Consider the following 27409-nt stretch of genomic DNA (forward strand, 5'->3'; position numbering starts at 1 on the left):
TAAGAGTGCTTCTTTTTAGAATGAGGATGGGCTGCAACAAATGAAATGTTGAAGCAGGAACTCCTAATCCTCTGATATGAAAATCAGATGGAGGCGATACTCTCTAGGCTGAGTTTAACATAAAAGGAATTGGGCAGCCCTGTCTGGAGGGGGACCCACAGATAATTGTCTTTTAGATATGAAATTGCTGACACCCACAGCTGGGTGCCCCTTACGTATTGCTCCAAGGGCTTTGTGCTTTTTTTTTTTTTTTTTTTTTTGAGACAGAGTTTCTCTCTTGTTGCCCAGGCTGGAGTGCAATGGTGCAATCTGGGGTCACTGCAACCTCCGCCTCTGGGGTTCAAGTGATTCTCCTGGCTCAGCCACCCAAGTAGCTGGGACTACAGGCATGCACCCCCACGCCTGGCTAATTTTGTATTTTTAGTAGAGACGGGTTTCTTCCATGTTAGTCAGGCTGGTCTCGAACTCCCGACCTCAGGTGATCTGCCTGCCTCGGCCTCCCAAAGTGCTGGGATTACAGGCATGAGCCACCGTGCCTGGCCGCTTTGTGCTTTTTGTTTAACTAAATCTGAACCGTATTCACAGCACTGTGACACAGCACACATAATATTAAGAGTTTGCTTGTGAACTGCTAGATTCTAGCATGCCCACTGATTGTCCTTTTGAAAAATGTCATTTTGTTTTTGAGGAGGTGGGCAAGCTGCATAGTGGCCTGTCAGATACATATTTTAAAAACAGATTGCATCCAAGAGTGACAGTCAACATGGAGTCTGTCATATATGAAAAGCTAGCAGTTCAGTTCAGAAGAGGGTCTAAGTAGAAAGAACTTAGCTGTTTCTGCTATAGAAAAACCTTTCTTACTGGTTATTTTTCTGAGTGATGGTCTTTTTGCTTGTGGCTTTGGGGTCTGTCTGGAAACTTCTTTTCTATCTTGCCTGAGCTAGAAGAATGTTGCCCTGCCATCCCCTCCTAGTCTGAGTTCCCCCCCATTTTAAATCACAACTCACCCTCTGGCGTTCTCTCTGTCCTGGTCTTCAGGGTCTGAAGCATCAGGAACAGCTCTCTCCTGTTTCAGCTTTCTTGGCACCACTGAGAAAAGCCTCCAAGTGTAAGCCTTGTGACTTGTGTCTTGCTGCACACGTTGCCCTTTAACCTAGTGGGTGCCATTTTCCAGGGATGTCGGGGGGACCTTTCATGCACACCTAGGGAGAGCAGAGCCTGCACCTTGTCAGTTGCTGGGGAATCACTGGCACCTGTGGGTGTTTCTGCCTCTCCTCCAGGGCAGGCTGTGGAGAAACACTTGAACTTGGAGAAGCTTAGACTGTTCGGGCGTCAGCCAGGAAGGCCAAGTCAGGGTGATCATCTGCCTCAGTTTGGAGTTCACAGGGAGACCCTGCAGGCCCCTGGATTGGTCACAGAGAGTCAATAGCCATTAAAAACAATATTTCTCTGGCTGGGCGCCATGGTTCATGCCTGTAATTCCAGCACTTTGGGAGGCTGAGGTGGGTGGATCACTTGATGTCAGGAATTTGAGACTAGCCTGGCCAATATGGCGAATCTACTACAAATACAAAAATTAGCTAGGCATGGTGGCATGCTCCTGGAGTTCCAGCTACTCGGGAGGCTGAGGCAGGAGACTCTTTGAACCCGGGAGGTGGAGGTTGCAGGGAGCTGAGATTGCACCACTGCACTCTATCCTGAGCAATAGAATGAGACTCCGTCTCAAAAAAAAAAACAAACAAAAAAATTCTCGAGTGAATGGTCAGTGTCATCTATCATTGGAGAGGGAAATGCCCCCAGCCAGGAGTTAGGAGCCTGGAGTGCTGGCCCCCTTCCGACACTGACTTGCCGTGTGACCTTGAGTCACTACCCTACTCTATGCTCTAGCTGTGCATCTGCAGTGAGGGATTTGTACTACATGACCCTGGAAGTCCTTTCCAGCCCCTACATTCGGCCATTCACTGAAACTCATTCACTGAAACTCAGGGAGATTTTGCCTCTCATCAAGTACACTTTGCTCAGCAGATACAGAAAGGCCCTGTTTTCTCTCACACTTGCTGGAAAGAACCCCTCAGCCCACCATCTCCTGTCCTGCGTTCCTGGATCTGCCTCTTCCCTCCACATGCTCGCCCCACGCTTTGGCCCCCACTCTTGTTTTTGACTCTTTACTGCCTTCCCTTCCTTACCACAGGAGCATCGCCTTCTTGCCACCACCCTGAATTTCTCTTTCGTCTTCCCCCTCAGCGGCTGTGGCCTTTTTTCCAGTCATCCAGATGGGTTCCTTCTGTTTAGGGACGAGGGACATACCCCTCTGAGTGCGGCACCTGGCCCAGGGAGCTCAGAAGAGTCAGCAGATGGCCTTATGGGCAGGTGGTCCGGAAAGGGGAGTGAGGAGTCTGACCGCCTGCTCTGCTTCCTTGGCCAGAATGCTATGGCATTTGCACGGAGGCTGTGTGATGCGATCTGGCTATAGAGTGGGGCATCCAATGAGCGAACCTCAAGGAATAAAAGTCATCAGAGGGGGCAGTGTATGGTTAGCATTGTGACCCCCAAATGCCATTGCTTTTATAGCCTGAGAAAAGTACTAACCACTCTTGCAAATAACCACCTATGGTTACTGACCCTTGTAGAATTTCTGCTAGCCTGCCTTTCCCTGGGGGAGGGAATGGTAATAATACAGGTGAGGAACTGAGGAATTTTTTTCCTTTTTCTGTTTGCTGGCCAGACGTTCTGCATTGCTTTAAGTGAGTGAGTGGCTGGGAATTGCTTCACAGAGAAGGAGGTCTTGCAAAGAGAAATAGCTTAATGCCGCTTCATTGGCACCTAAGACCTGCTGCTTTCTTTGACTTAATATATTGAGTCCAGAAAGAAATGCTTGGGGCACTTTGAAAACTTCACAGGCCCACTGCTGCTTGCTGAAATAAACAATTGAAGTGAATTGGTACAAAAATCTCCCTCTTCCTCCCAACTCCCCGCCGCCCTGCCCCTGGGCACTCCACCCTCCTGGCTTTCTGGCCTTCTCCAGACCATGTCACCATGTCACCTGCCCTCACAGGTAAATCCTCGCCTGCCTCCCTGCTGGTTCTGCGTTTCCCAGGTCACAGGCCCTGGAGGCTCCTTTCTGTCTGAAATGGCGCCGCATGTAGAGGAAAACACAGCCAAATATTCTTGGTTTAAAAAAGGAGATGGCATGTCAGCAGCAGAAGATAATATTATTGCCATTAAACAGAGCCTGCTATTGAGAATCGCACAATGAGATCTTTATGAGGCGGACTCAATGTGGAGCCGGGGGAACGCCCTTTGCCCTTTCCACCCAGTGGTGGGTGGGCAGAGACTGCAGACATACCCTGCAGGCGGCATCCAGACCGGCTGAGGGGTTGTGGGGGCGGCCGCATTGCTGCTTGGGGAAAACCCTACGGACTTCCCAGGGCCTTCATGGTCATTCAAGTTCAGGATCTCAGAGTTTCTAGGAAGCAGCTGGGAACAGTTACCTCTATTTTATAGGGGAAGACTGAGGCTGGAAGGACAGACACGACTTGCCAACACTTACCCTGTGCGTCGGTGCAGGTGGCCAGGTGTGGAACATACACCTGTAGCTCTGGCCTCACCGCTTGCCGTGGGGCCACCTTTGCTCTCAGCCTCAGTGGCCTCATCTGCAAAATGGGGCAAGTTTTGACAAAGGTGGACTGTGGTGGCATCACAACAGCATCTGTCCAGTAGTGAGCACTCCCACGTGGTAGCTATTGTTATTCCATCCTTGCTGGGTACTGGCACCCTCCCATCTCTTGTACACTGAGCTCTACTCTCCCTTGCATAGCTGGAAAACAGGCCCAGCTGCCGCAGGGCTTGACCTGAGCATTCACTGAGAGCAAGCGCTGTCTAGGCATGGCTGGCGGACTGTGTGCTTTGTGTGTTGCTTCTGGGGGCTGCATCTTGAAACATTACACTTCCTGGGCCCCACCTTACCTGGTTAAAGTAGCAAATCTGCTGGTGGGGACTGTGAGTCTGTATTTGAATCTGGTGCTTGGGGAGCTTTTTGAAAGCGTGACTTTCAGGGGTCCATGCCGGATCTGCACACTCTGGATCTCCAGAGCTTGGGAACCACTGCTCTGAATGTCATTTCTGCTCACCTGAACTCCAGGCTTTCCCTACAGGATGTGCACCCTCAGGCACAACACACCCAGCAGGCTTCCTGGTCCCTGGGTAGCACTGCACAGCAGAGATGGGGATTGGACTCTAGCAGGGAGGAGGAGGGGAGGTGCTGCCACCGCAGGCCTGGAAGGGGCCGTCCCTCCTGAGCACCAGCCTTGTCACTTCTCCTCTGGCTGTGGCTCCCTGGGTGTGCATCAGGCACCTCCATCCACCTGTCCCCAGTCGGACTCCCTGTCTGCTCCCTGCTGCTTTTCTGGTGCCCAGTCCTGGAGAGGGCTCTCTCGAGGTTGTGCTGGCGGTATCTGCAGAGTCATCCTAGCATCTTCATGTCCTCGTGCTGCCTCAAGTTGCTTTCATCTCTGTGTTACCTCTTGCACTCATTCCCTTACCCATACAGATTTGACTTTTGTCACCTTTTCCTGAATTTTGGCCCCGGTCCTCGGAGGAGGCTTGCTGTCTGTCCCCCACCTCCTGCCTCTCGCCAGGCTGTTTTTCTGGCGCAACTTTCATTGTGCCGCCTTCTTCCTCTGAAGCCTTCAGTGACTCCCTCTTGCTCAGAGAATCAGCCCAAGTGTCAGAACCCTCCACGACGTGGCCTATTCCTGCTGCCCCAGCCCAGACTTGCATTGTCATCTCAGCCAGGGATGCCCTCCCTTTCTTTCCCTGCCTCTAGAAGCTTCGTCACCTTTGGTGGCCCAGCCTGGGTGCTTCCCATTCACTGATCTCCTCCTGTGATCCATGGCTGCTGTGTGGCCCCTTTGCAAACGTTGGGCTTTTATCCCACAGCCCAGGTGGCATTCAGCCTTGCACGTGGTTCATTCAAGTCCCCCCCGTCTCTTACGTTTTCCTATTCCCTGCCGCCTGGGCAGCCTCACTCCTCAGAGGCACTCTGTTAATGCCCATGGGTGAATGAATGAGAGAATGAATGAATGAATGAATGAATACACTAACGATACTTGATATCCTGCTTCCTCTGAGTGATGCCAAGAGACTTAGTGTGACAAGGAGGGAGGAGGGTTTAGGTATCCGATGTGGACTGTGTTCACCCTGATGGAAGCAGCCGCTTGCTCAGCAGTGGCTCCCTCTGCAGCCCCAGCTCCCTGAGTCCCTGTGGTCAGCTCTGGTCATGGTGAGGGAGGGTGGCAGAAAGGGGAAGCCCAGAGCCCAGGCATGGCCTGTGGTTGTGGATGGGACAGCTCCCTCTGTCCAGGATGTTCTTCAGAAGGGGGTGGGAACAGCAGCTCTCTCATTGGTCCTCTTGGGAGAAAGCCTGCTCTCCAAGTACAGAGGGTCACGACATGGAGAAATCACATGGTCCCAGCACCACAGTGGACCCAGCAGTCATTCCCCCAAGTGCCTTGGGCTTGTCCTGGCTCTTCCTACTGAGCCTCCCCATGGAGGCAGGAGGGCTGGGAGGAAGGCGAGGTGGCTTCCTGAAGGGATGTGGCTCCTGAGTGTCACTGCGGTACATCCACGGCTTGTCATTTGTTCATCCATGTGGCATGTGGGTTGCTCCCTCCTTATGGCGAGTACACATATGTGAACGCATGCACACACTGTAATATGGATGTGTCTGTAATTGATACTTTGATTATTCCCTTTGCAGCACTCATTTGACTCGGGTTAGAAAGTGTTTACAAAAACGCCCGACCACATCAGACCTAAGTTTCAAAGTCCAGGACCAAAGTTGTTGCCACAAAATCTGCCTGTGGCCTGGCGATTAGAAAGCCACGTTATCCAATGGGCCATTGGTGTGGGCTGGTTCTCTGTGCTCCTCCCCTCGTCCCCTCAGTCTCCACATGGTTGAGGTCACACATTTCTCCTAAGGACACGGGTGCCCTCTGCAAGCAGACGCCGGGGGCCTGGGTCCACTCAGGTGTCCCTGCGTGAATCTCGGCCTTGAGTGGCTGGACTGGAAGAATCCATCCGTCCCCTTGGCATAGTTTGGGCCAATCTAATGCCTGGCACTGAGCAGAGCGGAGGGATCTCCTAATTCCTGGTGCAGTGCAGAGGAAGGATGATGGAGCATCCTGAGAGACAGCACCGCTCTTCCCAAAGGTCCAGCACGCACACTTTACTGAACGCTTTTCTTGTGAAGGGAGTCATTGGGTCGGGCTAGCCAGGTAGGCTGGGTAGGCCTGTGGGGGTTAGGGACTTCTAGGCCCTTCCAGAAGCAAGGGCATCCCCGAGTGGGTGTCTAGACTCTGTTTCATGGACATTGTGGCAGTTATCATACTGTCCCAGGGTTTCTTGCCCCCACCTGGCCCTGGGAGCTGGCAGTTACAGTGCTGGAAATGAGCCTGACTCATTGGGGCGGTGATTTTCCACCCCTTCAGGTGCGCTCATCCCAGTTCCTACTCTGCCTATGGGTGTTGTACATGGAGAGAGGCAGCACTGGGGGTTTCCCAGAGCCTAGTCTTTGACTTGCCCTAGAGCTGAGTCACACAGACTATTGGGAACTTCCTGTCGATCCTGCTGGCCTGATTGACAGCTGGAACCAGGAGTGGAGGTGGGGCCCGTGGGAATGCCAGGCTCCAGCAAGGTCTGCCTGACTTTTGGATGTGAGGGTCAGGCATTCAGTGGTCGGGTCTCAGAGTTCCTTAGTGCTAGATGAAAGCTTCTACGACACACATGTGTCTGAGTGTGTCCTTGTCTTATGTCCTGGCTGAGTGAGTTGGGCAGAGACTTCTGAGGACAGCGATCGTGGCCTCTCCATTTTTCTAAGGCCCCTGCATGCCCGGAGCTGGCTGTGGGGGCAGCCGGAGAAGCTACCCAATGAGTCTGATGGGAGCCAGGCCCGTTACTCCTTCTACTCATGATAGCTTTAGCATTGTTGTCCCGGGGCAACCCTTTCTCATGTGAAACCTTACGTGGAACCCCCTCCACCTGAGACATGAGACTGATGAATGCAGAACTGCTCTGGTTGGAATGGTGGGTGGCAGGTGGGCTGTGGGGGAGCTCAGATCCTCTCCGCTTTCTCTTTGTCATCCCCGCATGGCAGCCCCTCTGCCTCTGGAGAATCCCAGAGCTTGGGGAAGCACAGGATGGAAACCACCCCATCCTGGTACCGCCTCCCCGTCTGCCCACCTCCCCTGCAAAGCTTGCAAGGCAACTGGTCCTGGTGTAGCCTCCCTGTTGAGTTGTAGGGGAAAGGGTGTTTAAGCAGGCATATACCCACGGAGTCGCTTAAGAAAACACCTAACCACACTGTAAGTTTTTAGTAGTTTCGTTTAATATCCCTCTCTCTGTTCAAGACAGGAACCAGGGTAGAGGGCCTGTTTCATTTTCCCTGCCTAGGTTTGGGTTGGTTTTCTTAGCTTTTTATGACAGCCCATAATAGGTGAGCATTCTGCCCTTCTTTGAAAAATTAATGGTGCAGAGAATTTTATTTATTTGTTTTTTAGAAATGGTGTCTCACTCTATCACCCAGGCTGTAGTGCAGTGTTGCGATCATAGCTCACTGCAGCTTTGAACTTCTAGGTTAAAACAATCCTCTTGTCCCAGTAGTTGAGACTGTAGGTGTGCACCACTACACCTGGATAATTTTTTACTTGTTAGTAGAGATGGGGTCTTGCTATGTTGCCCAGGCTGGTCATGAACTCCTGGCCTCGGCTGATCCTCCTGCCTTGGCCTCCCAAAGTGCTGGGATTACAGGCGTGAGCCACTGTGCCTGTTTGGTACATTAGTTTTTTTTTATTGAGACGGAGTTTCACTCTTGTTGCCCAGGCTAGAGTGCAATGGCGCAATCTCAGCTCACTGCAACCTCCACCTCCCAGGTACAAGTCATTCTCCTGTCTCAGCCTCTCAAGTAGCTCGGGTTACAGGGATGCACCAACATGCCCAGCTAATTTTTTTGTATTTAGTAGAGACAGGGTTTCACCATGTTAGTCAGGCTGGTCACGAACTCCTGACCTCAGGTGGTCCACCCGCCTCGGCCTCCCAAAGTGCTGGGATTACAGGCATGTGCCACTGTGCCCGGCCGGTACGTTAGTTTTAAAGGGAAGATTGACGTGGGTGGCCAAGGGATTTGTGTTTTCTGACTTAACCATCCATGGCTCTGACCCCAAGTCACCCATTAAGGGCTGTTTCTCCCTTTTGTTTTCCTCTTCCTCCCCAAGCTGACCTTTCTCTTTCTTCTTAAGAAGTGATTACTGATTTCTTTGGGTTTTGAGGGTTCTGTCTTTGACTCTCTGTGATTGTTGGGTGAAGCCATTTGCTTAAATTCCTTGCTTTTAGAGCGTCTTAACTGCCATGGTAATGATAAAGGGGAGTGACAGTGAGTAGAAATTAGAGTTCTTTCTGGTTAACCCATCTGGGAGGTAGCTTTCTTTGAATATGACTAAGTGTTCCCCCTAATGACAGAGAGGATGTTGCTGGGGGTTGGGTCGCGGCGGCTGAGGCTGCTGTCCAGTTAAGAGAATTTTGCAATGAGCTAGGGCAGTGGTTTAAAAACCTGGACTGCACATTGGAATCCCCTGGGGAGTTGTAACAAAATGCAGAGAACAGACCTTCTGACTTAATTGTTCTAGGTGGGCCTGGCATTGGTTGTTTTGAAAGCCTCAAGGTGATGGCTGGGATTAAGAATCATGGATCCCAGTGCTTGTTCTGATAGTTGGACTTCTGTTGAAACCGAATGAATGTCTGCCAAGATTTTCTGAAACCCAGAGCTGCCCTCTGCTCCCTGCTCTGTCCTGTCGTCTTCACGAAGGGAGTGGGATCACACTGTTGCTATCTGGCCAGGGTGGAGTCTACAGCCAGATGCTCCCCAGAAACTTAACCATGGAGGGGCTGAGCTAATTGTCACCAGAAAGAGCCTCCTCCTTCAGTTGCTGTCCTTGGTGTTTGGGAAGGTTTTACTTGGCTAATTCCCTAAAAGGGCACTGGTTAGGACTTGGAGTAAGTGGTGATGAGCAGGAGCAGCCCTGGCTGGTGGGACAGGGTGGGTGCCGGGGGCAGAGGGGAACTGGAATGTGGACTGCTGTCCCCAGCCTGTGGCCACCTGCTGTGCTGGTTTCCCTGAGAAAACCCTACTGTCTTTAGGTTGAATCTGTAGTGTTTATGACCTAATCACTCTCTAATGATAGGTCAGGACTGGAATCTTTCCTTGTGGGGAGCCTGTGAGACAAAAATCAAAAGGGCCTGATAATAACATAGAATCACGGACTCTTAAGGCAGCCATTCACCTCCTTCCCAGCCCCGCTCCCACAGCTGGGCACAGTTTATTGGACCAGGCTTCAGAGGATGGGGTTGTAAGTAACTCAACAGGACAGGATGGGAGCGCTCCAAGAATCAGATCTAAGTTTAACTTCCCTTTCTAGTGCTTTCTGTCTGAGCGTGATCATCCTAATGTGTTTCTAGATGGCTATTTCCACATCTGTGAAATGGAGACAACCAATTCTTATGTCTTAGGGCTATGGGAAAAGGTGAGTTTTTTTGTGCCATACTGTTTAAAAGTAATCATTGTGACACCTTTGGAACACATGTGAAAAGATCTCCCTCTCTGTCTCTCACATCTGTGTGTATCCATCTTTATCTTTTTATCATCTATCTATCTGTCGATCTATCTATCTATCTATCTATCTATCTATTAATATATATTTATCTATCTAGCATGACCTGGCATAGGTGAATTCTATAGCCAGGTGGCTTCCAGAAGCTTATGAAATGATCATCTACGAAATCTACCATCTATTTCCCTACCTACCTATCATTTGTCTTATCTATCTATATATTGATATATATCTATCTAGTCTATATCTATCTTGATATGACATCTGTCTATACCTATGATCTATCATCTCTATTTAATCCATCTCTATATCTATTGATTATCACTTATCTGTTTTATTTATCCTAATCTATCATTAATCTATCATCTTTCTAATCTATCTGTATATATCTATTATTTATCTAATCTATCGATTGACCATTTGTCTGTTCATCTTTCATATACCAAAGATGCAGTTGCGTGCCACTGATTCCGGATGGGTTATCTCACTTCACTGTCACTTGGTGAGATCAGGAAGAGGTCTCAAGGATTGTTTCAACTTCAAGCCCATGTACATGAGTTTGTGTTTTGAACATAGCAGGAAAAACAACGATGTATAAGAAGCTTTCTTATTGGCTGGGCATGGTGACTTATGCCTGTAATTGCAGCATTTTGGAAGATTGAGGTGGGAGGATCACTTGAAGCCGCCAGGAGTTCAAGACCAGCCTGGGCAGCAAAGTGAAGCCTTGTCTCTACCAAAATCAATCAATCAATCAATCAATAACTAAAAATAATAAAAATAAAAAATTAGCTGGGCATGGTGACACATACCTGTAGTCCCAGTTGCTCAGGAGGCTGAGGTAGGAGGATTGCTTGAGCCCCAGAGTTTGAGGGTGCAGTGAGCTATGATTGTGCCACTGCACTTCAGTCTGGGAGACAGTGAGACCCCATCTTAAAAAAAAAAAAAGGTATAATGTAGCTTATAGGGCTTATAATCCTGTAAGAAGACTTCTTATGCAAGAAAATAAAAATTTTACTTTTCACTATTTTTTTTTTCCTCCTCCAAATAATCTCTGGAGAATTTGGAGCCTGATTTTCTTGACAACACATCTGGCCCTGCAGATGTAAAGCAGTGTTCCCAGAAAACAGCCCATCAAATCAATAACTCTTGCTGTCTTTGAATTTTCAGCCTTTTTTGGCATTCAAATGAGGCCATCTTTATAAGTGTCCATTGCTGTGCTGTTGAATTCAAGCCCCTCCGTTTTTCATGGTGGATTCCTTGCATTGTCTGCTGGGGGGGTTGCATTCCTCACTGAACCAGACCTCCGCCCTCTTCCCCCCTGCCCTGCAGTTTGCTGAGCTTCCAGGCAGGGCTGCAGGGTCGTGCTGCTGGAAGTATTGGTGACAAATTCTTCCCCAGTGGGTGTTTCGGCTAAGGAAGCATTTAGTCATGTAGGGCCTACCGTGCCCAGCAGTGCAGCGTGGGAGAGGCCTGGCAGAGGGCAGAGCTCTCTTCTCTCCAGCCGGGTGTGGCTTGTGGCTCCTTCCTCTTTTGTAGTGTCAAACCAAGGGATAGTATGGACCCAGCAGAACTGAAAGCAAAGGGAGGACCCATTACTAGCCAGTTCTGGCAGAGGCGAGCAGCTTCTTTGTGTGGACAGGCACATCTCATGCCTTTTTGCTTCAGCTGGGAGTTTTTTTTTTTTTTTTTTTTTACTGTTTTTTATTTATTTAGTACCTTAGCTCATTAGCTGCAGAAATCACAGGGGATGAAAAAGCAGGTAGGATGGGTCCATTCTTAAAGCAAGGAGAGTGTTGAGTGAGGAAACTGTCCCTGAGGACTTGACAGATATTTTGGAGCCAACTCTGAGCCCAGTGAGGGACGACCTAATCTCTTGGAGGAAGTGCAACTTTAGCTTCAGAGTTTTAAATGGAAACTGGGCAGAAAGCCACAGCTTGGTGGCGTGTTGTTATGTCACTTTGCACAGTTAGATGGGGCTTCAGCCCTCTTTGTAGGATGAACGTTTAGGTTCTTGTCCAAATGAGTACACTTCTATATCCTACTAATAATGATTGCAGGACAGCAGTGCAAACCAGGGCTGTCCTAGGCAAACCCAGGCATCCATCACTCTAAAGGACACGTGTTGAATCCTCTTGTCCTCCAATGAGCTCGGGAAGGGGATGACCCTAGCAGTTGCTCTCTGGACCTCTCCACAGACCTGCCGGGAGTCATGGGTGGGAGTTGTGTGATTCCATCCTTTTCACAAGAGATAGTTAGAAGAAAGTGAGGAGTTTGGAGGGAGCAGATAATTGATATCATTTATCGGGAATCTGTGGGATGCAAGCCCTGCATACACCATTTCTAATCCTTCCATCAACCCTGAAGATAGGTAGGCTTATCCTCCTGTTATAAATGAAGTAATGAGAAGTCCAGAGAAGTGAAATGACTTGCCTGAAGCCACAGAGCCTGCAAGTGCGAGGGCTGGGATTCCAATCCAAGCTCTGGGCCAATGGCCCTTGCAGATCCTAGAATGCGAGACGAACGTTTGCTTTGTAGCAGTTAGGCAGCCTGTTCATGAAAGCTGCTTTGTGCCCAGCCTTGTGCCAGGTGCTTTACAACAATCCCAGACACAGCACCCACCTTGAGTTTGCCCTCAGGTACAGGGCTCCTATCCATCCTGGAAGAACAGAAAGATTTTGGTGTTCAAGTTTTATCCTGCCCTTCTATCCACCTGTTATTTAAAAGTACTTTTTCTGTAATATATAGGGAGAAAATGATCAGATATCATACATCTCCTACTAAGTGGGAGGCTGCACCCAGCATGGAAGATGCTTACCAAAACGGTGGTATATTGGGTGTCTCTTCTCTCCTACGGAAGCCCCGGATTGATGCCCTAGATCTCCCCTTGCATCCCAGAGGGGGATTTGGAGAGCAATCAAGAGGAGTAACTGATGCCATGCATTCATCAACTGAACTTAACCCTTCTTCTGGGAGGCCTGGGAGCCTTCTTCCACGCGGGGCCAGATTGAGCTGATTTCTGTCACGTAGGCTGCTCCGAGGTTGCCTTGCCCTTGCCTGGCTCTCATCTTTTGCATTTCTCTGAATCGTTTTGGCGTGGGCTTTTATGAGGTTCATTAGGCTCAGCACCTCCCATGTCTGCTTGGGAAACACCACGGGCAGATGGCATTTTTCTTTTCTTTTTTTTTTTGATACAGAGTCTCCCTCTGTTGCCCAGGCTGGAATGCAGTGGCTTGATCTCAGCTCACTGCAAGCTCCACCTCCCAGGTTCACGTCATTCTCCTACCTCAGCCTCCTAAGTAGCTGGGGCTACAGGCGCCCGCCACCACGCCCAGCTAATTTCTTGTATTTTTAGTAAAGATGGGGTTTCACCATTTTAGCCAGGATGGTCTCGATCTCCTGACCTTGTGATCCACCCGCCTCGGCCTCCCAAAGTGCTGGGATTACAGGCGAGAGCCACCGCGCCCGGCCTCTTTTTTTTTTTTTTTTTTTTTTTGAGGAGGGGCAGAGACAAGGAGGAAGATCAGACAATTTCTCAGAGTTGGAATTGTGTTCTCGGTATTGTTTTTCTCCTTTATGGAGATAATCCAGGGAGAAACATGAAGTGTAATGGAAAGAATTTGAGGCCCAACCTTCTTGATGATGCATCTTCACGGAGCTGGGAGACCTTCATGCCAGGGTTGACTCTGCTGCTTATTAGCTCAGGCTGGGTGCCCCACGGCTTGGTCCTGGTTTTCTGAATCGTCAGAAGCACCTGGATCAGCATGTCTTGCATAATAGGGTTGCTTTGAGGATCCAGGGAGGTGGTGGCCATGGCAGGGCTTGGACAAATTACATGTGTTGGGGAGTAGCCCCTTCACCCCAGTTTTGCTCCTGACAGTTGAAGCTTTTTAAAATGATGCATGGCCACTGTGGTATTCGAAGGGCTAAATTTGTTTTGTGGCTGTTGCCTTCAGCAGCCATCGCATTACATCGTCTACCTCTTCTCGTGTTCTTCTGTCATCGAGAATCAATTAAAATGGTCAGCATTGCTATGAAATGGTTTATTTTTTTGTGGATGTTTTAGAGCTCCTCCTCTCCATCTCCTGAATTTCTTTTCTTGCTAAGCCTATTCAGCTCTGTTTTTTAGAGAGTTCTTTTCCCCCCTGCTCTATGAAAACATATTTTCCATGTTAAAAAAGGAAGATTCATGTTGCTGTATTTAATGCTTCATGTTTTAGAATGTTAGTGCCAGCAGAAAGCACCAGGAGACACCCGATGTGCCCCCACCTTGGTGAGCACCTTTCCCCCCAGGCACAGTCCCTGCTTACAGGAGATTTGAGGCATTTGATCATTTTCTCCCTTTAGCTTACAGCACAAAGTACTTTGAAATAAAGATTGGCTCGCAGGGCAGGTTGAAGCTTCAACACCAAAATCTCTGCTCCTTGCGGGTGGATGGGAGCCTGACACCTGATTGCAAGCTCCAGGTGAGGGGCGGGTTTGAGACTTAGACCTTGTTTATTGCAATCTTTCTTTCATTTTGCAGGCAGTGGGGGTGGGGGAATGAAAGCCCAGAAAGGGATGTGGCACTTGGGCAGGACGGGGGCTGTGCGCATTCCTAGCTGCGCAAGTGTCCAAGTGTCGTGCGTTTAGCTCATACCCAGCGGGAGTGCCATTCTTGTGAAGGAAGCTTGTTCTCTACCGAAAAGCTCACTTTTCAGAGAAGAGCTGCAGAAGGCCTATTGTCCATCTTAGTCCTGAAATACGAGTTTTAATTCCATGGCAAGTCCTTTTAATGAAAGATGGACTGGAGAAGCTGATGCGTAGAAAAGAAATAGGTTCTTTTATGTAGAGGGGGAAAGTGCCCACTCTGCAGTATTTCCTGGGTCCTGTGGCTTGTAGGCATTTGAACTGTTTTGTCTTGGTTCTGAGAGAGTCAGATGATTCAGAAGCTGTGTTCTGCTGAACATTCCTGCCTTCTTGACAGAAATCCCCTATTTTTGTGGTCCCCCTGGCAGGTAAAGGTGGCCCCTACTGACTTATAGGATTTCTGTCCATGATTGTGTCTGAACTGTCATTTTTTCTGGTTGTTTTCCCTCTTCATGTATTAGCTTGGCTCTTTCTTCTCCTCTTTGTCTTTAAGGTAATTTGCAAAGGTCATACTATTCTTGCTTCTCCTTAGAAATGTCATAAGGGATTTTCAAAGAAAGAAAATTTCTGAGTAAGAGTATCTCCTTCCCCTCCCCTCCTCTCCCCTCCCTCCACTCCTGTCCCCTCTTTTCCCCTTCCCACTTCCTCCTTTCCTTTCTTTCTCTCGCTCTCTCTCTTTCTTATTTATGTTAGCTTACATGAGTATACTGACTCTAAAAATTCTTGATTGCACTACTGCACTCCAGTGTGGGTAATAGAGCAAGACCCTGTCTCAAAAAAATAAATAAAAATAAAAAATCTTAAAAAAATTTAGATATGATTTGTGTACCCTCAGATTCACTCTCTGAAAGTCTACACTCAGTGCTTTTTAGTATATTTACAGAATTGTGGAAGCATCACTACCGTCTAATTTCAGAACATTCTTACCACCCCAAAAAGAAACCCTACCAATTAGCAGCTGCTCCCCATTCCCCACGTCTCCCCTTGCACCCCTAGCCCATGGCAACCACTACTTCATTTCTATAGCGTTGCCTGTTCTGGACATTTCATATAAATGGAATAATACAATATGTGGCCTTTTATATCTGGCTTCTTTCCCTTAGCATAATGTTTTCAAGGTTTATCCAAGTTGTAATATGTGTCAATACTTCATGCCTTTTTATGGTCGAATAATATTACATTTATGGGTAGACCACATTTTGTTTGCCCATTCATCGATGGATGGCATTTGGGTTGTGTCCACTGTTTTGGCTATTGTGCATGAATAATGTACATTTGTGGGCAAGCATTTGTGTGGACGTGAGTTTTCTGTTCTCTCGGGTATATACCCAGGAGTGGAATTGTGGGGTCATGTGGTCATTCTATGTTTAATTTTTTTTTGGCCATGTTACTGGCAAATATGTTTAACTTTCTGAGCAACAGTCAGACTGTTTCCCAAAGTGGTTGTGCTATTTTACACTCCCACCAGCAGCGTGGGAGGGCCCCGGTTTCTTCGCGTCCTTGCCAACACTTGCTATTGTCTGTCGTTTTGATTATAGCCATGCGAGTGGGTGTGAGGCGCTGTGTCATTGTGGTTTTAATTTTAGGCTTTATTTTGAGGCCCGTGTACTCATTCACTGACTCCTACTCACATTTATCTTGACCTGTGATGTGAGAACTTGGTTTGAGTGTGTTTTCCCTACCCTGCGCTGGCACATCTGGTGTGGCAAGTGCAAAGATGTTCACAGAGATGAGAACGAGTACCTGCAACCAGGGGTCCAGAAAGGCAGGCCTCTTAGCTCTCCCCACTGAGGACCCTTGAGCCCTCCCTCTAGGGCTCACCATTTGTGGCTGGCTGGAATGGCTACCTCCATTCCCTTGAGCCTGGCACTGCTCCTCCAGATTTGCTCTGATCTCACCGCATGGCTGAGAGTAAATCCTGTTTTGCTCCCTTTTGTGAGCCTTCTTTCTGCTTCCTGATGGGGTGGGCAGGTAGGTGGTTCTATGCTGGGGAGGGAAGTTGGCAGAGGCCCTGTTAGCCTCTTCCTCCAGTGTCACCCTTCTGACAGCACACAGCCTGCGGGGTCCAGGCACTCTCAGCCATGATATGGACCATCTCCAGGGCCAGTGCCTTCCTGCCACTGATGGAGACTCCCTCCTGATCTCCAGAGGGCAGAGGAATCAGAATAGTTTCCTTCTACACTTGTAGTTTGCAGGAACCATTGCTCACAGCTGCTCCCTCCTTGGATGCTATACCCTCACTCTGTAAGATAGGGTGGGAAATGTCTCCTACTTTACCCATGAGAGCATCGCAGAAGGGAGAGGCTGAGGGACTTGCCCAACTAGTATGAGGCTGAATGAGGACTCAGATCCTGGTCATCTGGCTCCGGGGCCAGCACTTAATCCTGCTGGGTATGTTCCTGGGCCCTCCTTTTTTTGTTTTTGTTTTTGTTTTTTTTGTTTTGAGACACAGTCTCGCTCTGTCCCCTAGGCTGGAGTGCGGTGGCACCATCTCAGCTCACTGCGAGCTCTGCCTCCTGGGTTCATGCCATTCTCCTGCCTCAGCCTCCAGAGTAGCTGGGACTACAGGTGCTGCCAACACGCCCGGCTAATTTTTTGTATTTTTAGTAGAGATGGGGTTTCACCGTTTTAGCCAGGATGGTCTTGATCTCCTGACCTTGTGATCTACCCGTCTCGGCCTCCCAAAGTGCTGGAATTACAGGCGTGAGCCACCGTGCCTGGGCCCTCTCTTATAGGAACTTCAGGTGCTAATGCTGCGGGATTTAGGAGGACGTGAGAGACCTTGGGTTGAAACAGGAGAATTTTTACTGAGTGTACTCAGGCCCAGCTGACTTATGTTTGAAAGACTGGGCCTGGAACAAAGACAGTACTTGACTTTTATATATATTTTATAAAAGGGGCTGGGCTAGCTTGAAATAAGCTCATAGTGGTGTGAAAGCAGGGATATTGAGGCAGGACAAAGACAGGATTGTATATGACTGTTGCCAAGCAACCTAGATGTTTGTTATTTAGGTTTGCCTAGGCAAAGGCTTATTTTATAACCTTTATTATGGTGCCCAGGCAGCTGTAGTTTAGGCTTATTTAGCTTTTTTATGACTTTTGTTGTATTTTTTAGATAAAACAGAATACTTGAAGTTACTAGTTATAGAGAACAGGAATTTATAAATTTATTTTATAAAACAAAGGAAATTTTTTTTTTTATGTTGAGGGAGTGCTGCGAGAGTTTTTAAGAGCATATTAGATAATATTATTAAGACTTTTTTGGGTCTGGGCTGTGCCTGTTGCTGCCTTTGGGATAAGTTAGCTTAGTACAGGAAAACTTATTTGTTTTTAATTTTATATAAAAATTCTCCTGTTTCAACCTGAGGTGTCTCTCGTCCTCCTAAATCCCACAACACCTAAGCGTGGTTCCCTTAAGTGCACTGGATTCAAGGTGACTTCGTCCTTGCTTTTGGATGTTTTGGATGTAACAGCGATGAGATGGCCCCTCCCAGAACTGAGAACGGAGAGTATTGTGCTAGACGCCTGAGGCTGCAGTGATATGGGCTGTTGGAGGGTTGTCAAGGAGAAAGGATGTGGTCACCTTCACGGCACCATCACAGCCTTTGGTTTGTTTAAACAAAGTGAATTAGTGTGGTTTCTGCTGCTAAGAAAACCGTGTTCGTTTATTCATTCACCTATTCATTCATTCATCCATTCATTTATTCATTTATTCATCTATGCATCCATTCAGCTGACATTTATTGGCCATCTGGCAGGTGCTGATCTGGGCATTAGAAGTACAGATAAGATCCTCTTTGCAAAAAACTTCTTGTCTATTGGGAAGACCTACAAAGAAAAGATGAAAATGAAATGTGAAGATTGCTGTACTAAAGTTCCAGTGGAATAGAGAAGAGAAATCTTTAAAATCTGCCTGGGAGAGCCGAGGGAGGCTTCAGCCAATAGGTCCTATGTGAGCTGACCCTTGAAAGCTGGCTCAAATTTTACCCTGGGGTGGATTTCACCCGTTGGGTGGGCAGGAGAAGGGAGTGTCCACCCAAGAGAGAGATGTGTGGGGAAGAATTTGGTAGATGAGAGTCTGGTGTATTTTAGAATTTAGACTCCGGATTTGGCCATAGGATGTTTGAGTTCTACCTTCATGGCTTGCTAGCTGGGCAAGTGACTTTTCATTTTTCGGAGCCACAGTTTTCTTTCTTCTTTCTTTATTTATTTTTATTTTTATTTTTTTGAGACAGAGTCTCATTCTATCTCCCAGGCTGGAGTGCAGTGGCCCAATCTCGTCTCACTGCAACCTCCACCTCCCAGGTTCAAGCGATTCTCCTGCCTCAGCCTCCCGAGTAGCTGGGACTACAGGTGTCCGCCACCGTGCCCAGCTAATTTTTGTATTTTTATTAGAGACGGGGTTTCATCATATTGGCCAGGCTGGTCTTGAACTCCTGACCTTGTGATCCGCCCGCCTTGGCCTCCCAAACTGCTGGGATTACAGGCGTGAGCCACGACACCCGGCTCTTCCTTCTTTATTTTATAGTGGTAACATACATAACATAAATTTTACCACTCGAACTATTATTAAGTGGGCAGTTCAGTGGCATTAAGTGTATTCACGTTGTTGTACAGTCATCACCATGGTCCATTTCCAGAGCTTTATCGTCATGCCTAACGGATCATCATCCCTAAACTGTTCCCATTAAACACTAACTCCCTATTCCCACCTTTCTCTAGCCCCTGGTGGCCCCCATTGTATTATACTTGTTTCTATGGATTTGACTGGTCTAGGAACCTCGTATAAGTATATATGCATATGACATTGCAGAATGGCCTCAAGGTTCACCCATGTGATAACCTGTGTCAGAATTTCCTTTTTTTATGGATAATATTTCATTGTATATGTAGACCATATTCTGTTTATCTGTTCATCCATTGATTGGTAGATACATGGGCTGCTTCCACCTTTTGGCTATTGTAAATAATACTGCTATGAACATGAGTGTGCAAATATCTATTCAACTCCCTGCCTTCAACTCTTGGGTGTGTGCCCATAAGTGGAATTGCTGCATCATACGGTAATTCTGCACCACAGAGTTCTGATTTGTAATATAATTTCCGGGTTACTGTGCAGCTTAAATTTGATTGAATGTACAAAGTACTGAGCATTGCCTGGCATATAATCAGTATTAAGTCCCATCCTGAAGGGCCCCTTCTAGCCTCTCCTGAAAAGTGAACCCTTTAAAGCAAAAGCACTTTTAACTATTTGGATGAAAAAATACCTCTTCAAATGTAGTGCATGGTTCTTATATGGAGGTCCTTTTTGGCACTTTTGTGGAGTTTGGGTGAGGAGTCAGATGGCCACATTTGCATAGTGAGGTGTGATTGGGTCCTGGAAAGTCATGCCAGGGAGCAGGTGAAAGCCAATGAGTATTCTGCCAGGTCCAAAGGCCCAGTGGCCAGTTTCCATCTGGATGGGCCTGGAAGGCTTCCTGGAGGAGGGGGTAGTGGACCCAACTGGGGAAAGAGGAGGTAAAGGAATGGGTGAGAACCTGCCTGCTTCATCTTGAGAGAGGCTGAGGAAGCACAGAGCTGGGAAGGTAGCCACTGGTCTCCATGGCCACTATGCTTTGAACATGCCTTTGCTGCAGGGCCGATGAAAGGTTGGACATTAGCTTTTTTTTTTGAGACAGGAGTCTTGCTCTGTCACGCAGGCTGGAGTGCACTGGTGCCATCTCGGCTCACTGCAACCTCCACCTCTGGGGTTCAAGTGATTCTCCTGCCTCAGCCTCCCAAGTAGCTGGGATTACAGGCCTGTGCCACTACACCTGGCTAATTTTTGTATTTTTTTTAGTAGAGATGGGCTTTCACCATGTTGGCCAGGCTGGTCTCCTGACCTCAAGTGATTCACCCACCTCGGCCTCCCAAAGTGCTGGGATTACAGGCTTGAGCCACTGTGCCTGGCCAAGTCTTGCATTTACCATGGGAAATTGTTAGCATGATCATCATTTGGTCTGCTTTAGTAGAGAGTATCTTTTATGTTTCTCAAAGGCATTATGTTCTGCATTGTAAATGTGCGGAAATCAGTCACCTAGTCACCTGAACTTCCATTTAGCATCAGGTCCCTGGCCATGGGACTTGGGCAGGAGCACCAGGGCTAGCCCATCAAGTACCTCAATATATTGCTCCCTGATGAGGGAGGGGTCAGAATACATGTTATCACTACTGTTTAACATGGTTCTGGATATGTTAGCCAGTGTAATAAGATAGGAAAAATGAGAAGTAATAATAATGGGGAGAAAATATAAGATTATTACTATTTTTTTTTTTTATTGCCCAGGCTGGAGTGCAGTGGTGTGATCTTGGCTCACTGCAACCTCCAGCTCCCGGGTTCAAGTGATTCTCTTGCCTCAGCCTCCCGAGTAGAGTAGCCAGGATTACAGGCACCCGTTACCACACCTGGCTAATTTTTATATTTTTAGTAGAGATGGGGTTTCACCATGTTGGCCAGGCTGGTCTCGAAATCCCGACCTCAAGTGCCTGCCTCAGCCTCCCTAAGTGATTATTACTATTTTTAGATGGTTTACTTTAGCCATTCAAAGGAATTAAATGAAGAAATATTTGATCTAAGAAGAAAGTTTAGTAAGATGACCGACTTAAAAATAATGTATTAAAAATTAGTAGCTTTCCTGTATGTCATAAATAACCAATTGGAAAATATAATTTAAAAAATCCATACACAATAGCAACATAAAATATAAAATTACTAGGAATTATAAGAATACATTCTTATATATGGAATCCAAGAAGACTCTTAAATAAATTAAAAGAAATGCTATGTTAGTAAACAGAAAAACCCAATACTGTAAAGAAGTGTATACTTTAGATTAATTTTAAAATTCAAAATCTCAAAAGGTGGTTGAGTTTTTGTTTTGTTTTCCATTTGACCAAATGATTCTTAAGTTCAGGTGAAAGATTAAACAGGTGATAAGAACCAAAAAATATTCAAAAAGGTCATAATGAATAAGGCTGGGAGACCACTACTGGCTAGATATTAAAACAAACTGTAAAAATATAATAATTAAAGCTGTGTGGTACTAGCTCCAGAAGAGACAGCTATACAAGCAGGTTAAAGTAGAAAATCTGCTAGTGTGACTAACTGTATCTAGGTATTTAGTATATAAAAAAGGCAACATTTCATACTCATGGTAAACTTGTAAAATATTCATAGTATTATACTAGAAGTTAACTATTTTGAAAACCAAAGTAAACATCTTACCTTAGTTCATATACCAAAATATATCCCAGATGGATTAAAGAATTACATTTAAACAGTAAAGTCAGAAGAGACCAGAAGAAAATACAGATGAAAAGCCATATAATTTAGATATTTCAACAAAGGCAGAAATCAGAAAAGATGGAGATGCTTGACTACATAGCACTTAAAAACATTACTAACAGTATAATAATAAAAGGATAACAAGAAGTAGAACATTCGATTTGCAATATATGATAAAGGGTTGATGCATTTAAAATATGAAATCTTAACATTTTAATAAAAAAACATGCTTTAATAGAAAAGGTAAATGGTATGAGCAAGGTATTCACAAAAAGGAAATAATTCCACCATTGAACTATAAAAAATATTCAACTGAATGAGTAATAAAAGAAATACAAATTAAAGTGTCACTGAGCTGAGTTTTTATCTACTAAACTTTCAAATGTTAAAAGGGGTTAAGTAAGCTGAAAAAAATGAAACTATGTTGGAGGATTCACTTTTATCTGTTTTATTTAATTTCTTTTATATAAATAATACTTCAGGCAAATATGATAAACTTAATAAATGTCAATTCTGAGGGGGAAAGAATAAAGGAGTTAAATAAGTAGAAGTTGTAATACCCGCTGTTGGCTAGGTTGTAGTTAAATGAACACTCAAACTGCTGATAGGTGTTTACATTGGCATGGCCCTTTCTGGAGGGTAATAAGACAGACAGTATCTAACAAGAGCTGTAAAAATGTGTAAACAAAAAAATTCATACCCCTTGACCCAGAGTAATCTATATGTAAACACTTAGCTCTAAGGATGTTCATTGTAGCATTATTTATAATGAGGAAAACAGGAAATGAGCTAAATGATGAAAATTGGTGACTGGTGTAGTAAATTAAGGCCATCTCTAGAAAATAGTAGTATATAGTCATTAAAATTTATTGTGGGGGGCGGGCGCGGTGTCTCACGCCTGTTATCCCAGCACTTTGGGAGGCTGAGGTGGGTGAATTGCCTGAGTTCAGGAGTTCGAGACCAGCCTGGCCAATATGGTGAAACCCCATCTCTACTAAAAATACAAAAATTAACCGGGCATGGTTGCACGCCTATAATTCCAGCTACTTGGGAGGCTGAGGCAGGAGAATCACTTGAATCTGAGAGGTGGAGGTTACAGTGAGCTGAGATTGTGCCACTGCACTGCAGCCTGGGCAACAGAGTGAGACTCCATCTCAAAAAAAAAAAAAAAAATCATTGTGGGGCTGGGTGTGATGGCTCACACCTGTTATCCAGCACTTTGGGAGGCTGAGATGGAAGGATTGCTTGAGCCCAGAAATTCAAGACCAGCCTGGGAAGCATAGGGAGACCCTGTCTCTACAAAAAAATTTGAAAATTACCTGGACATGGTTTCGTGTGCCTGTAGTCCCAGCTACTTGGGAGGCTGAGGTGGGAGGATTGCTTGAGCTTGGCAGGTTGAGGCTTCAGTGAGCTATGATCCTGCCACGAACTTCACAAAGCAAGACCCTGTGTCAAAAAGAAAAAAAAAATCGTCTGGGTGTGGTGGCTCATGCCTGTAATCCCCGCACTTTGGGAGGCTGAGGTGGGCGGATCCCAAGGTCAGGAGATCGAGACCGTCCTGGCTAACACGGTGAAACCCTGTCCCTACTAAAAACACAAAAAATTAGCCGGGCATAGTGGCACGCACCTGTAGCCCTAGCTACTCAAGAGGCTGAGGCAGGAGAATCGCTTGAACCTGGGAGGCGGAGGTTGCAGTGAGCCTAGATCGCGCCACTGCACTCCAACCTGGGTGACAGGGCGAGACTCCATCTCAAAAAAAAAATAATTGTGGAAAATATTTATTAATATGACCATGTTCACAGTATGTTGATGGAAATAAGCAGACCATGATTTCATTATGTCTGATTTGATACTTTTTTAAAAAATAGCTTTTTTAAACATAAAAACATTATGATGCTACTTTTGTAAAAAATGTATATATGTATAAGTAGATAGGAAAAAGATTGTTTAGACATACATCAACATAGTAATAGTGACTTTTTTTGGACGATTGGATGAGTCATGGAAGATTTTATTTTTTTCTCCATTCTTTCTGGTGTTCCAGGGTTTTGGCATTGAAGTACTTTTGTACTTAGAGGAATTTTATAAAAAACAAAAGTTCCCTTTGAGGGATGTTTTGCATCTGGACTATTATCTCTTACCCTCATCATTCCTGAGGACAAAGAGAAAATACCTGTGAGGAAGTATTTACATTTGTTACGGTGGTGCTGGGCTGAGTTTGTGTGGACCCTGGACTCCCAGCTGTCCACACAGTTATAAAGAGTAATTAAAAGCTCCCTGAATAACAGGTCCCTTATCAGCCTTAAACCTTATTGTTCAGATACATTGGCTTTTATTCATAGTCTTACTAATCAACTGGGGACAAAAAAGACCCATTGAACCATTAGCCCTCAGCCTGAGATGGGAAGCGCATGATGGTACGATGGCCGTGGTTCAGACTCAGATGTTATGCTATGTTTTGAATTCAGTCCAGGTTCCTAGGAGGAAAACACCCATCAAATTATGTTGGCTTTAGAGCGATCTCAGTCAACAGATGACATCACCGACTTTTCCTTCCCTGCTGGACTTTATTTGGAGGGGATGCAAGAATTGTGCAACCTTGGAATAAACAGAATAGAGACCCAACTCCTCACGCATTGTGTTTCTGAGTTTAGTTTCAATCCAACAGCGGATCTTTTTTTTTTACTCCATGTAATGGGACTGTTGCCACAGCTTTTGTACAAGGGTGGAGTGGGTGTCCATTTGCTGATGAGCATCCTGTGTACACGCTAGTTTTTATTTGAATGAGGTGGTCTTGTCTTTATTATGTATTGTCTGCCCATAAATGATGTCTTGAAATAGAGGGGTGAGCATCACCTGATTTATTTCAATCCGTGTTTGTACAGAAGGATTTTTGTAATCAGATCATGGTTTGTGTGTAGAACTCAGTAAGAAATAATCATGACCCTGTCCATTCATTTGCTCATTGTTCTTTCCTGTTATTAACAATGGCTTTGGGGCTTTTGGGGAGCATTTAGTTCTGCACGTTGTGTATGTAAGTATGTGTTCTTCTGTGGGGGCTGCAAGTCCTTAAGTTATAGTTGGATTCCCTTCCCAGCGAGGAACCAACAGGAAGGAAAACGAAGTCAAACCCAGTCTTTGCACGTGGAAGCTTGTGGCGTGACTGTTATTTTTTTGTGATGTTCTGTACAGCCCTGTAATCTCTTATTTTTGGCAAGCCAACTCTGAATCTGTGGTCCCGTAGCCCCAGGCAACCAAAAGCTGAGACAAACAGAGGAAGTGTCGTTATTCACATGTTTCTCTGGCCGCCTCATTGGGCTGGACGCTGCCGGCTGCCACACCTCGCTGAGCTGGAGCTCCCCAGAGTGCAGCCTGGCCAGGCAGGGATTGTTGACCCTGGCCCCGTAGGAAGCACCTCTGGCTTGTCCCCCGGCCCCCAGGGTCCCTGCCACTCATTACTTCTCTGCACTGTTTCTGTAATTTGTTCATCGTCTGGAATTTATTTCTGGCAGACTTTGTGGTCAAAACTGGGAAGTGTCTGTTTCCTTAAAACAGCCTTTCCTCAAACCCAGGAAGTGAAGTAGGGAGCTATCCTTCCTCACCTCCTCCCTGTCACACGCGCATGGGCATACACACACATGTACACACTCACCCATGTGCACACACAGGCACACACATGAGAAAGGGACGGGGAGAGCTAGGGTGTCTACCCCAGCCTGGGCTCCTGGTATCCCTAGGGTTTTGGAAGAAGAGTTTCAGTTTTTCAAAGCCTGCTGAAGATGTAGCTGTCATGATGTTTTGTGGGATCCGTGAGGGCCTGTAGCATCAGGTTTCTTTCCTTTTGATTGGGATGACATGAAGTCTGTTAATGAGGGATCATTTGTGTTATCTGCTCTGATAGGTAGTTTTACTTGCATTTGATTTTTGATAGAATGAGAAACGAATTGACTTGTTCCTGATACATTCTGTTGGATACAGTCCATTTGATAGGAAGGTTGTTTACATCACAGTGTCCTGCATTTGGGGGCTGCCCTGGGATGTGAAAGGTCTGTATTTATGTCTGTTGACAGAGGGTCTCTATGCTTCTTCCTTTTCTAGCATTTACTCTTATTTTTACAATTAGTGCCTGCTTGCTGTGTGAACAGGACAGATTTGTCTTGTTTGGGTCGTATGCAGTTTCATGCAGAAGACTTAGCTAGATGAGTGACTCAAAGTTCCATGCCCGGGGCCCTCCGCCCTGCTTCCCTCAATCACGCCTTTATCCAGTCCCTTCCCACGCCCTGTTTTTCCTCATTGGAATCCTCTGTCCTAGCCTATCCCCCCTGCTCTCCCCTGACATAGAAGGGTGCATCTCGTCTCCCCACAACAGCACTGGAAGGTGCTAGAACACTTGGAAAATACTAGTTCTGTACCAGGGATTATGTTCAGCAGGTTTATCTCCTTAAGGCATCCCTAAAGTATGTTTTTACTATTTAACACACGATTTTGTAGGCCCTACTGTTGTTAGCTGTTCTTAGATACTATTTCAGAACAATGCTGTGAGTAGCTACTATTATTAGGTCCATTTCACAGCTAAGAAACCTGAGGCCCTGACAGGGTAAGGAGTCCTAAGGTTCTGTAGCTAGCCATGGTAGAGCTGGGGTGTAAACTCAGGCTTTCTGACTCCAAAGTTTATATTTTTAATTCGTATACAGTGAAGTAGGCACTGTTGCTATTTCTATTTTGCAGATGGGGAAACTGAGGCACCGAGGAGTACTTTGTCCAGGGTCCTAGAACTAGTCAGTGGTAGAGTCAGGATTCTACCTGGCTCTGGAGCCAAAGCCCTGAGCATCTATAGTAGATTCCTCATGGCTTTCTGTCCTGTCCTTGTTCTCAGAAAGTTCCCAGGGGACAGTTACGGAATCACTGGGTGCTTGCTGTTCTCACACACACGGATTCTACTGGCTCTCTAGCATTTCTTTCATTAGTGAGAGAATGTTTCAGCCCAGATTTTCAGATGGTGGAGTTGAGGCCCCCTTGTCTGAGCTGGGTATTTGAGAGCCAGCAGGCTTGAGGGCCTGTGAGGTCTCTGGAGAACACGGTGGTGGTGGGGCCAGGAGAAGTCACTTCTTGGGACTTTGGAAGGCCTAGTTGAATTCCAGAGATGAAACACCACACACTTACTGGAAGCCAAGTTCGTGTTTCTCCCACTGGTGGAAGGGATATGAGGTGCTGTAAACGTGGCCTTTTTTTCAGACACAGAATGCCTGTCTAATTACAGGAAACAGAGATGTCGCCCCACACTGAGCCAAGGATTTCAACATCTCTTGGAGAAATTCTGCATGGACCTGAAGTTTGAAGCTTTACATTGTAACCAAGTTGGCTCTCCTTGCCTTCTCCCCCGGCCACGATTTCGTCATCCTGCTTTATGGATGGCATTTCCTATTAAGTGTCTGTCTGTGAACATAAACATGGAGCTGAGACAAAGCACAGCTTCTCCCTGGACCCGGAAAGAGGGACTCAGGCGCCTGGGGCTGGGGCCTGATTCCAGAGCTGCTGCTGCTGCCTGGCCTGGTTCGGGGATGCCTAGCTTAACAAGGCAGCCTGGGCTGGGAATCGCTTAGGCCTCAGGTTGATGAAGCTGGGAGAAGGGTTGAGAGGGCACCAGACCTAAGATGGTGGCCAGAGCCATTTAATCTTGTGGTTGTAAAATTGTCAGCAACTTCTTTGAATGGCTAGTTGATCTGATCTCTCATGTAGGACTCAGTCCCCCAGTTGGATCTTGGAAGGTAGCCATTTATTTGAAACAGACAGCCTG

The 27409-nt window shown here is 46.5% G+C and overlaps 1 protein-coding gene and 1 long non-coding RNA gene across 4 annotated transcripts in view; both read left to right on the plus strand.

Moving 5' to 3' along the window:
• DPYSL2 (dihydropyrimidinase like 2) overlaps positions 1-27409 on the plus strand; it is a 143280-nt gene that overhangs the window by 70047 nt on the left and 45824 nt on the right.
• Positions 271-26775, plus strand: LOC134761915 (uncharacterized). Its single transcript, XR_010141077.1, has 2 exons — positions 271-9575; positions 10111-26775. It is a non-coding gene; the product is annotated as an uncharacterized LOC134761915 (long non-coding RNA).

This window comes from Pongo abelii, chromosome 7 (genome assembly GCF_028885655.2).
Source record: "Pongo abelii isolate AG06213 chromosome 7, NHGRI_mPonAbe1-v2.0_pri, whole genome shotgun sequence".
Taxonomy (NCBI): domain Eukaryota; kingdom Metazoa; phylum Chordata; class Mammalia; order Primates; family Hominidae; genus Pongo; species Pongo abelii.